We start from the raw sequence: 10,780 nt of genomic DNA, 5'->3' as shown, positions 1-10,780 counted from the left end.
AAGGTTATTAATTTAATTTCACATTCAGGTATATAGCTGATGTTCCATCCATTAACATTGAAACTTTTCTGATTTTGCTCCATAATTTTAAGTAGAACTAGAAAAAAAAAACCATACATAGTTTCATCTGGCTCTTTATTAGACTTATATCTCGAACTTGACAGAAACGGTCTTTTCAGTAACATAATCAGTCTTCTCAGAAATAAAATCAATGACAAACAAGACAATATTTATTTTGAAATGATAAATTCCCCCAAATTAAGTACCAATATGAACAGCAACTGAATTTTATAAATACATTCTACAACTCGGTATGAATAATTCAGGAGCCTGCAGCTGCTTCTCAGACTTTGTAAAACAGGTTTTAGTTATCTTTTATTTGTCTTTGCTAATTATTAATTATTAATTTTGCAGTTTTGTATTTTTTTAATTGACACTTACACATCCTGTCATTGTGTTTATGTATACTTGTCCTTCGTTTTCTTGCTAAATAATCATGCTTATATACGGGTTCCTGTTGTTTATTTGCCTTTTTGGTTTTTTGTTGGCATATTTGATTGTTTTATGCTGATTAAGATTATAATAAAATGTTGACAACTTTACCCATGTGTTTGACATTTTTACCTAAAATGTATATTTGTTTCTTCACACATCCTTATTTATATAATGTCATTTCATTCGATTGTCGTTCAAGTGAGACCCTTGAGGTTCAGGTTAGAAGGGAGGCGGGACTTATTTCATTCACGGTTATTATTGGTGTTACGTCCCTTTATAAAAACACAACGGTACTGAGAAAATTTTGAAAGGTTTCAACAGACGAAGAAATTGATAATTAAGATTGAAATAAGTTCATAAAACTTATTTTAACCTAATAAATTGTTATTGTTGGCTTCTGTTTTTGTAGGATCAATTGAAGTAGTTTATTAATGATAAAATTATTGCAGACATGCTCATTTTGATAGGTCACTATTCTAAATAGCTCGCTATCACCCAATATTTACCGTATTAGGTCACTGGTACACTATGTAACTAATAATATCATTGATTCATAACTATATTTCATCAGGTAAATGACGTATACGTATGTTTTGCGGTGCACTTTCCAAATTTACGGAGAAGCAAAAAAACTTGACAGCCAACCTATGCATATCAAAAAAGAAGATGTGGTATGATTGCCAATGAGACAACTGTCCACAAGAGACCAAAATGAAACAGACATTAACAACTTTAGGTCACCATACGACCTTCAAAAATGAACACAGCTCATACCGCATAGTCAGCTATAAAAGGCCCCCATATGACAATGTAAAACAATTCAAACGAGAAAACTAACGGCCTTATTTGTGTGAAAAAATGAACGAAAAACAAATATGTTACACATAAACAAACGACAACCACTAAATTACAGGTTCCTGACTTGGGACAGACACCTCTATTATATTGAAATTTGTATTCATAGAATTTTTTTTATAGAAAATTCAACATGAGTTTTTTTTATACATTGGAAGTCACAGTACCTTCCACATTAACGATCATATAATCTCTTCCGTCTTGAAATGATTGGTTATGGTTACTTTGCACAGTTAGACAGAACGAAAATGCTGCTTCTGATTCTGTTACCATTATGCACTGATAAGCGGGTATTCCAGTCTTAAATAAAAACAAATACAGGTTAATAATAATGAAGCAGATATACCCTTAAACTGGTAAAATTGGTGGTGGCCAAGTTTATGTTAATTGTGGTAATTGAAAACTACATAAATCAGTCTTACACTTTGACATAGTGCTGACGGTGTTGTCTCGATATCTAAATATTATGAGCTACACAAATGCTAAGACATATATAGTTGTTGATCTAGAAGTGCCGGTAAAAAACAAGTGTACCAACAAGACTCATTATTAAAAAAAATTTACATTGAAATGAACGGACATTAAAAAAGCTAAACTGTCAGACTATGCGATTATATCTCCTTTAAACTAAAGTATCAATTTGATTATATTGGTCAGTGTTTTTGTGATTCGTTGTTCACATTGTTGCAATCCTGTAGTTGGTTTATTGAATGCTAGTTTACCGATTTTTACAACTGTATTATATACAACGTATTATGTTTAGTTTTCATTTTCGATACAAAGGATCAAAAGAATTTGATATTTATCCTGCAAAAAGTAAAATCACAAAAATACTGAACTAAGAGGAAAATCAATTCGGAAAATCCATAATCACATGGCAAAATCAAATAACAAAACGCATCAAAAACAGATGGACAAGAACTGTCATATTCCTGACTTGGTACAGGCATTTTCAAATGTAATTTTCAATTAGGTGTTCTACTATACAGAAACAGCCCTTCCGATATCGCTATGCTGTATCTGTATACTATACAGATATCGCTTTAAAGCTCCACCCACTGCCGGACTGAGTATTGTTTGAACCTGCGTGACCTCAGAATGTGTATTGCAGTCGAATTCCAATGACGTATATATTGCGATTACTTTTATTGTTCTGTTTGTTTTCAAACATTTCTTTAGAGCAATAAGAATCACACCAATTTTCTATTAACATACACACATGAAGAACAGTCTTTTCTTCGATGACAACTATCGATTTCGAAACCTGAATGTGTACCATTGAGTAACAAAAACAACCATGGCAATTTCAGCATGCATGCTTAGTGAATGTCGAGTCTGAAGCGTAGGACAACTCGTACACTTCTGTTTCAAATTAAACAATGTTTTGTTATTTGTTTTTACTATTGAAATTAGTTGTTCAGTTAAAATAGATAATTATTCACCTTGAGTGATGTATTATTGTTGACCATTCGAGATTCTTTTTTTGCGAACCCGTCTTCAGCTGAATGTGTGATTACTGTATCGTATTACTACACGGGCCTTAAGGGATTTCAAACGAAAATAAATGCAAAAAATATGTTTTTGTGTCTTTCAAAACACAAAAACACAAAAACACAAACACAAAGCACTCGGCTCGAAACAGGGATAATAGCTCGTTAAAAGCTCGCATACACCTTGTTTCATAGCCTCGTACAAATACAGCTGATATTTAAAGACACTAAACAGTTATTGTATATATAATGTACTTAACTATTATGAAATACTAATACCTGCTCAACACAAGATTTAATAAATCGTTTGCCAGACTCTGACACATCTGCAGAAAGAGCAATAACCCATCGTATGTCATTGTTTTGAAGTCCTACTTTGTGCCATTCTTCTTTTAGGTAATTAGTCAAAGCTTTGGTGTATAATTCAAACACGAGACAAGCTAGAAGAGGTTTTCCACTTACATCCTCCAACATCATATCTCTGCTAATATTCTGAATCATATAATATATCATTATTACAATTGAGCCGCGTCGGATAGAAATCGACCTTATGCAAAAAAATCTCAATTTGAGTTTTGTTCATATTAATTTTGCTGATAGTCATACAATTTGAATACAAAAAACCGTTTTTCTCTAACTTTCTCTTTTAAAAAGTTTCGCCATTTCAAAGTTTTGACGGATAATTATATTTAACATCAGATCTCACGACAACGTCGTGAAATTAACGTTATCGTGCATTGATTTTATTCTGTATCGGTCCTTTTCTCACAATAAAGGGAGACATGAAATCATACATTGGTATACAATATTTAATTTAATTTATAAGATCGTCACAATGAAGCAATACATGATTCTCAAGTTTTCAATCCAACTTTAACCAGTATATGTAAAATGTTACTCCTCTGAAGCACGAGGACAAAATTCGTCACGGAAATTAAACTGAACAAAAGGACGGACTTCATTGTACAGATAACGCCTTCTCTCCTCTGTCAGCCCTGCTGGCTGAATAACTTCTGGAAGTGTCGTGAGCAACTCCAGTAGGTTTGCGCTTTCCTTTAGGAGGACCAGTCTTTTCTCCGGTTCATCAAGAGTTTCTCTCGCAAATACGACTCCTACTTCGTCACCGGTAAATTTGAAGTGATGGAATTTTCCTATACCTCTGAGTGGTTTAAAATATTTAGTGAAGAAATTATCCCATCTGTACAATTTTAAGCTGTTTTCGTCATCGTCATTTTCATTGAAAACTTCTGACCTATTGCATTTGGCAGAATTATCAACAATTTTAACCAGTTGCGAAACAGTGTTTACATCCGACTTTCTAAAAAAAAATTTCAACATGCCAAAACATGCGTCACATAAACATTTTGTGTGCCCAGTAATCATAAAATGCAAATTAATAGTTTTGTGTAAACCCTTTGCGCACCTCCACAACAGATAATGTAAAGTAGTTTTATTTTTGTTTTGTCCCACGGAATTATCAGCATGAAAATGACACGCTTTTTCACCGTAAGTATTACCATGCAGATAATGGTGGAGCATACCTAAAACAGCATTGGGTCCATGTGTCCGACTACCATTTTCTCCGATTGTTTGTTGCTCATCAATCAAATAATTATTTTGCATTGGAAAGTTTTCATCGCAAACTCCAAATATTTGAACCTTTCGAAATGTTAAAAAGTAAAGAGCTGCAACTTGTTGAGACGAATGTGGCAAATTTACATATTGTGAAAAGTCAAAAGTGTAATGAATATTTTCAAAATTTTTTGAACATGGAGTGTTATACTTTCCTTTTGGAGACTCAGCTAACTTTAATTCATCACGTGATCTTTGTGTACATTATTTATAGTATTCACGCTCCGTCCGCGCAGACTGTATATGGTCAATTGATTTTTGAGTTGTCACTAATTTTGCGTCTTCTGAAATAGATCCGGAAATATCCTCCCTCAACTGAAAACACGTTTTACACAGATCCGTCTTTGGTTTCATACATTGAATATGAGGGACACATGCATTCCAAACTTCTTTAAAAACGGTAAGTTGAACATATTGTTGTTCTGAGTTAACGCATGAACTAACATATTTGGAGTGTATATATTTCTTGCTCTCGCTACAAGGTAGAAGAATAGGAGGGGTATTGTCGGCTGCCCGAGGCGCAGCCGGGAGAGGGAGACCAAATTCATCAGCATACCGCTTGATAAATTTTATCGTATTTTCAATCACTTCAAATTAATGTCCGTGATTCGATTTTCTTCAACTAAGACCATGTGATCGAGGGGTGACGCCATTTGCATTTAAGTGTTGTTTTAAACTTTTAAATTCGCTCCTCCCAATGTTATAAATATTTCTCCATGTGAACTCGCATATCTCAACTCTTTGAAAAGAATATCGGTATCGTTTTCGTTCTCTCTTTCCTCCTCTGAAAACCGAGTCTGTTATTTCTAATTTTTCTAATTTTGAAAGCCAGTATATGTCACGCTCTGCTTTTGTAAATTCACAAACAGATAACGATACATCATAGGCCTGTTCTCTGAATGTGGAAAGCTTTGTAAAACATTTTTTTGTACAATTACAGTCTTTAGCAAATAGAGAATTTATTCGAAGTTGGGAAGGATCCTCTAATTCATCATTTTGATTAAAAGAACATGTATTTTCCGATTGATCTTGAATGACGGAAGTGAAATAAAATTCCCGGGCCCTAGCTTGAATTGTATATTTGTGTTAATGGTTCTTTTTAGATTTTCCAAAATGCAACGGTACAATGATATGAATTACTTTTGAAAAGGACAGGATTCAGGAACATTTTTTTTTATTAAAGCAGACGACACGCGACACGCAGGTGACGGTCCTGGTACTTTTGATAACTATTTACACCATTGGGTCGATGCCACTGCTGGTGGACGTTTCGTCCCCGAGGGTATCACCAGCCCAGTAGTCAGCACTTCGGTGTTGACATGAATATCAATTATATGGTCATTTTTATAAATTTTCTGTTTACAAAACTTTGAATTATTCGGAAAACTAAGGATTTTCTTACCCCAGGAGTAGATTACCTTAGCCGTATTTGGCACAACTTTTTGGAATTTTGGGTCCTCAATGCTCTTCAACTTTGTATTTGTTTGGCTTTTTAACTTTTTTGATCTGAGCGTCACTGATGAGTCTTATGTAGACGAAACGCGCGTCTGGCGTATAAAATTATAATCCTGGTACTTTTGATAACTATTTACACCACTGGGTCGATGCCACTGCTGGTGGACGTTTCGTCCCCGAGGGTATCACCAGCCCAGTAGTCAGCACTTCGGTGTTGACATGAATATCAATTATATGGTCATTTTTATAAATTTTCTGTTTACAAAACTTTGAATTATTCGGAAAACTAAGGATTTTCTTACCCCAGGAGTAGATTACCTTAGCCGTATTTGGCACAACTTTTTGGAATTTTGGGTCCTCAATGCTCTTCAACTTTGTATTTGTTTGGTTTTTTAACTTTTTTGATCTGAGCGTCACTGATGAGTCTTATGTAGACGAAACGCGCGTCTGGCGTATAAAATTATAATCCTGGTACTTTTGATAACTATTCCCAGAAAGTTTGGAAATGTTCATGTCGGACCGGATAAAGCAGTTTCCGTGAAAGATTATAGGCATTTTTTACTAAAGTTATCAGACATAATATACTAGTTTTGTCCTATATGTATGGAATACGTTAGCTAAAGGCCCGATTTATTCAGATTAATATATTGTATGTTTTCCCCGTATGTTTTTTTTTTACAAATTTCATATAAAACTCGACTAAAAAAAATTGTGAAGGCATATTATGTTGGATTTTCACAAATACGGAGTTAAAAGACGTAGAATCGTTTAATGTATACTAGTTTAATTTGTCATAGTTTTGTCGTCCATTACTTTTGTTTCTCATGTTATGAACATGTATAACAGTTTTACAATTTAATTTCGTTGAAATACATAAGAAATGTCTGAACAAAAACAATACTGGTTATATTACCAAAAATTGAAAACGTTTTACAACAAAAATCTATCCAAATAAACAAATATAACTGTCACAATTCTGCTTCTATTGGTACCTAGTACATTAAAATCCGACTAGAAATGTCCCCACAATAATTTTTTGAAAAAACGTAGTTTTGTAAGATAGCGACATATTTTTTTTATAACGTCAGAAACTACCTGTATGAAAACTTGTGAAACTTTATCGTAACGTTACTCGGTTTGACGTCGAATTGCATAAGGTCGATTTCTATCCGACGCGGCTCAGTCATGTAACAACAAACGAGTGCAGTTTGCGACATAAATCAGAGTTTACAACATTTCCGTGTCGTGTTGCCTGTATTTTTTTATGTTGCAAGTGTAATGTTATTGTATTTTTTTCTTTAAATTTAAGAAATGACAATTATAAAAAGACAAAGAATTTGTTTTTGATATTTCAAGTATTTTGAAATTTAATTCAGGTTTTTTTAAACTTTTTCTGAATATTTCTTTTTTTCGATGACATTATCTCATTCTAGTTAATTGTGACAGTGGAAACATGGGTTCATGTTTTCAACATACAATGTAGTTTACTGGATTACATCGTATAATTACTTAAATTATTGGTTCGAGTTTTGTCGATTGTGATTGAGTAATCGGTCGGTAGGTTTGTAATGCAATCTCACCGGAGACAAAAGGACGTCTATTAAAACATGAAGGAGCAAATAACTTCGGATGCTTTAAATCTCCGAAATTTCTTTCATTTAAATTGTTTAAAATCTACATTGTATAACTATGTTGAAAATTGAAACGGACAAATACCTTTTTGTTCTGTAACTCCGCTGTAAATTGTGAAAACAGATAAAAATCATCTTCATTGCCATGTAAACAAATATCTGCATATTCTATTTCAGCCTTTTCCCCAAAACATATTAGCTCCTTTTTCTTGTTTAAAAGAATAGCACAAGTATGATATGCTTTTCCAGAGTATGTATCACTCCTCATGTAAAAATGCAATGGATCACAATAAAGAGAGTATACACATTTGGTAAATGTAGGTTGAAAGTGTAGAGCTGAAACCAGTTTGGTTGTCCAATCGTATGAAATAGGTTTAACCTAGAAAAATAATTCGAAATTGGAAGTTATGCAGTATATGTTTTAGATGCAATAAACGTGTTTGAATAAGCTAGCGAACTTAAAACTAAATATAAAAACCTAAAATGGAGTTAATCAGTATATGTTCAGCTATAAGTTTGATTGGCACATATAAGTACAGAATGCAATATAAAGAAAAGAAGATTTGTTATATGTATGATTGGAAGTGAAACAACGAATCATGACATAAAAAAAAATGGAGAAATTCACAAGTACAGGGAATCTTAAAGCATTTAACTCTTAATAATATCCTTAAATACCTATACAGTTATATCTGGTGCAAGAAAATTGGTACCTTTAATTTTATTACTCCACTGGGTCGATGCCTCTGCTGGTGGACTATTAGTCCCCGAGGGTATCACCACCCCAGTAGCCAGTACTTCGGTACTGGCATAAAAATACGGATTTTTTGTGTTATTAAAATTTGCTGTTACCAAAATGATAGACATCATTATAAATTAAGGAATGTATATCCCTCATGCAAAGCTCTGACTCCTTTCACGGATTTGGCTATACTCTGTGGACCTTTTGGAAAATAGCTCTTCATCTTTTATATAAGCTTTGGATTTCAAATATTGTGGCTACGAGCATCTCTGAAGAGACTTGTATTGTCGAAATGCGAATCTGATGCAAGAACATTGTTACCGTTATTTTAATTACTACCACTGGGTCGATGCCTCTGCTGGTGGACTATTAGTCCCCGAGGGTATCACCACCCCAGTAGCCAGTACTTCGGTACTTGCATGAAAATACGGATTTTTTTGTGTTATTAAAATGTGCTGTTACTAAATGATAGAAATGATCAAAATTAAGGAATGTATTTCCCTCATGCAAAGCTCTGATTCCTTTCACGGATTTGGCTATACTTTATGGCTTTTGGATTAAAGCTCTTCCTCTTTTATATAAGCTTTGGATTTTAAATATTTTGTAAACGAGCATCACTGGAGAGACATGCATTGTCGAAATGCGCATCTGGTGCAAGAAAATTGGTACCGTTAATTTGATTATAATTGTATATAAACTAATCAAACTAGAAAAGCAAAGACCTGATTCATATAAGAACAACCACATCTTCCTTTATCAAAATATTTTAATTACTGAAAGATGTTCTACATAGTTTTATATTAACACCTATCTGTGTGTATCAAATATATTCTAATTTCCAGTATGCTCCTTTCTTTTTGAAGGTGTATTACACAAAAAATCTGCTTAAGCAGGTTTGTATGGATATCTTAAATTTGCACTGACTTGAGAGTTTTTTTTATATCAGTGTGAGGTCTGATTGTGACTTTGTGATGCGGAATAAAACAAACATTGATCTTTCAACCTGTATTTCGTTGTTTGACGTACGTGTTCTGATTTTGTGTCATTGATAGATACTCAAAATCATTTATTTGCTTTTTTACTTTACAGGATGTGTGTTGCATTGACTTCGAACATTTCCATTCATTTACATGAAATAGTCTTATCAGGAAAACGCATCAGATCGTGAATTGCATTCATTTGTTTAACACAAAACTAAACATACCTCGTCATCCTCCTCATCATCCTCATATGCGTAGTCATCCATTATGGCATGTTAGTGAATCTGAAGATGGACATAAAGGCCTATTCACAGTAAGATGAAAACACGAATGTTTACCCTTCTTAATCATGTTATAGGTGAAATGATCTTCAAATGTTTTGCGTAGTTAGGATATATAATAATGAATAAACAAAATGCAGAAAAAAGACGTTATTATACAAAACAAATCACATGTTTATCACTTCTCGATTTATTTTTTTCACAATATAGTTAACATTGCATTCCCTCACATAGAATATGAAAACAAATACATTTAAATTTTATTTTGCTTTCCCCTCTTAAAGAACAAATTCCATTGTTTTATATATATTCCTTTTTTACAAAAAATGCTAGCAAACTTTTGATTCAAGTAACGAAACTAGTAAAAAGTGCAAAAAATAAATTCAGAACACTTACCTGAAACTGAGAGAATACGGCACTGAAAATATTATGTTTTTTTTTCTAGTAGGGTACATTGTACATATCAGGGACTGTATGTATTTTGAGGTTGCCTGAAGTTATGATGTGGTATTAACATGATCATTTAATAACTAACCTACTGTGGAAACCTTACCATCACATTCATAGACCACAACGAGGGTTGGTCGAAGGTCGACTGAGTCGCTCGGGAAAGATTTTAGATAAGAAAGTAACGGACAGTTTCCCCAGAGGGCATAAATGACAAAACATAGAATGAGTCCTTCATTTGCCTGTCATCACTTGTTTCTAGTAACTCCGTATTTAGTACTGACTTTACAGTTCAAATTTTGTACTTTTGACAGATAATATCCAATAAATATCAAAATATTGCCTCAAACAAACACGCGAACAATAGAATGACGACTTTCGTTTAGGCATTTTAACAAAACAATGTGACAAAATTTAAAACAGATGTTCAAGTAGAAAAAAAATCAAACATTAACATCATTACAAACATGATAAACTCAATCCAAATTATATATTCTTGTTCGTGAGCATTTATCAAACAAATCTTTTTTTATTTTTAGAAATTTTCCTGTGATAATATAAGCATCACAAAAATATGTCACTTTTGTGGCGTTGATTCATTCATATTACGCATAGTTTATACTTTGTTTGTGACATCCTGGTTTAACGTCATAAATTATTGGTTGTGAACGTTGGTCAGTGTCTACGAACTTATGATTTTTGTACTTATATATCATTGGACGTTTTTTTATAATGATAATTATTACTGAAATATTATCTGGTAAATCTCATC

General features: G+C 33.1%; 1 pseudogene; it reads right to left on the bottom strand.

Moving 5' to 3' along the window:
• Positions 1-3,734: 3,734 nt before the first annotated feature.
• On the bottom strand, positions 3,735-9,546 carry LOC134694071 (uncharacterized; annotated as a pseudogene).
• Between the last annotated feature and the right edge of the window lie 1,234 nt (positions 9,547-10,780).

This window comes from Mytilus trossulus, chromosome 13, assembly GCF_036588685.1.
Source record: "Mytilus trossulus isolate FHL-02 chromosome 13, PNRI_Mtr1.1.1.hap1, whole genome shotgun sequence".
Taxonomy (NCBI): domain Eukaryota; kingdom Metazoa; phylum Mollusca; class Bivalvia; order Mytilida; family Mytilidae; genus Mytilus; species Mytilus trossulus.
Note: the sequence above shows the minus strand (reverse complement) of the source record. Positions and strands in the feature narration are given on the sequence as shown.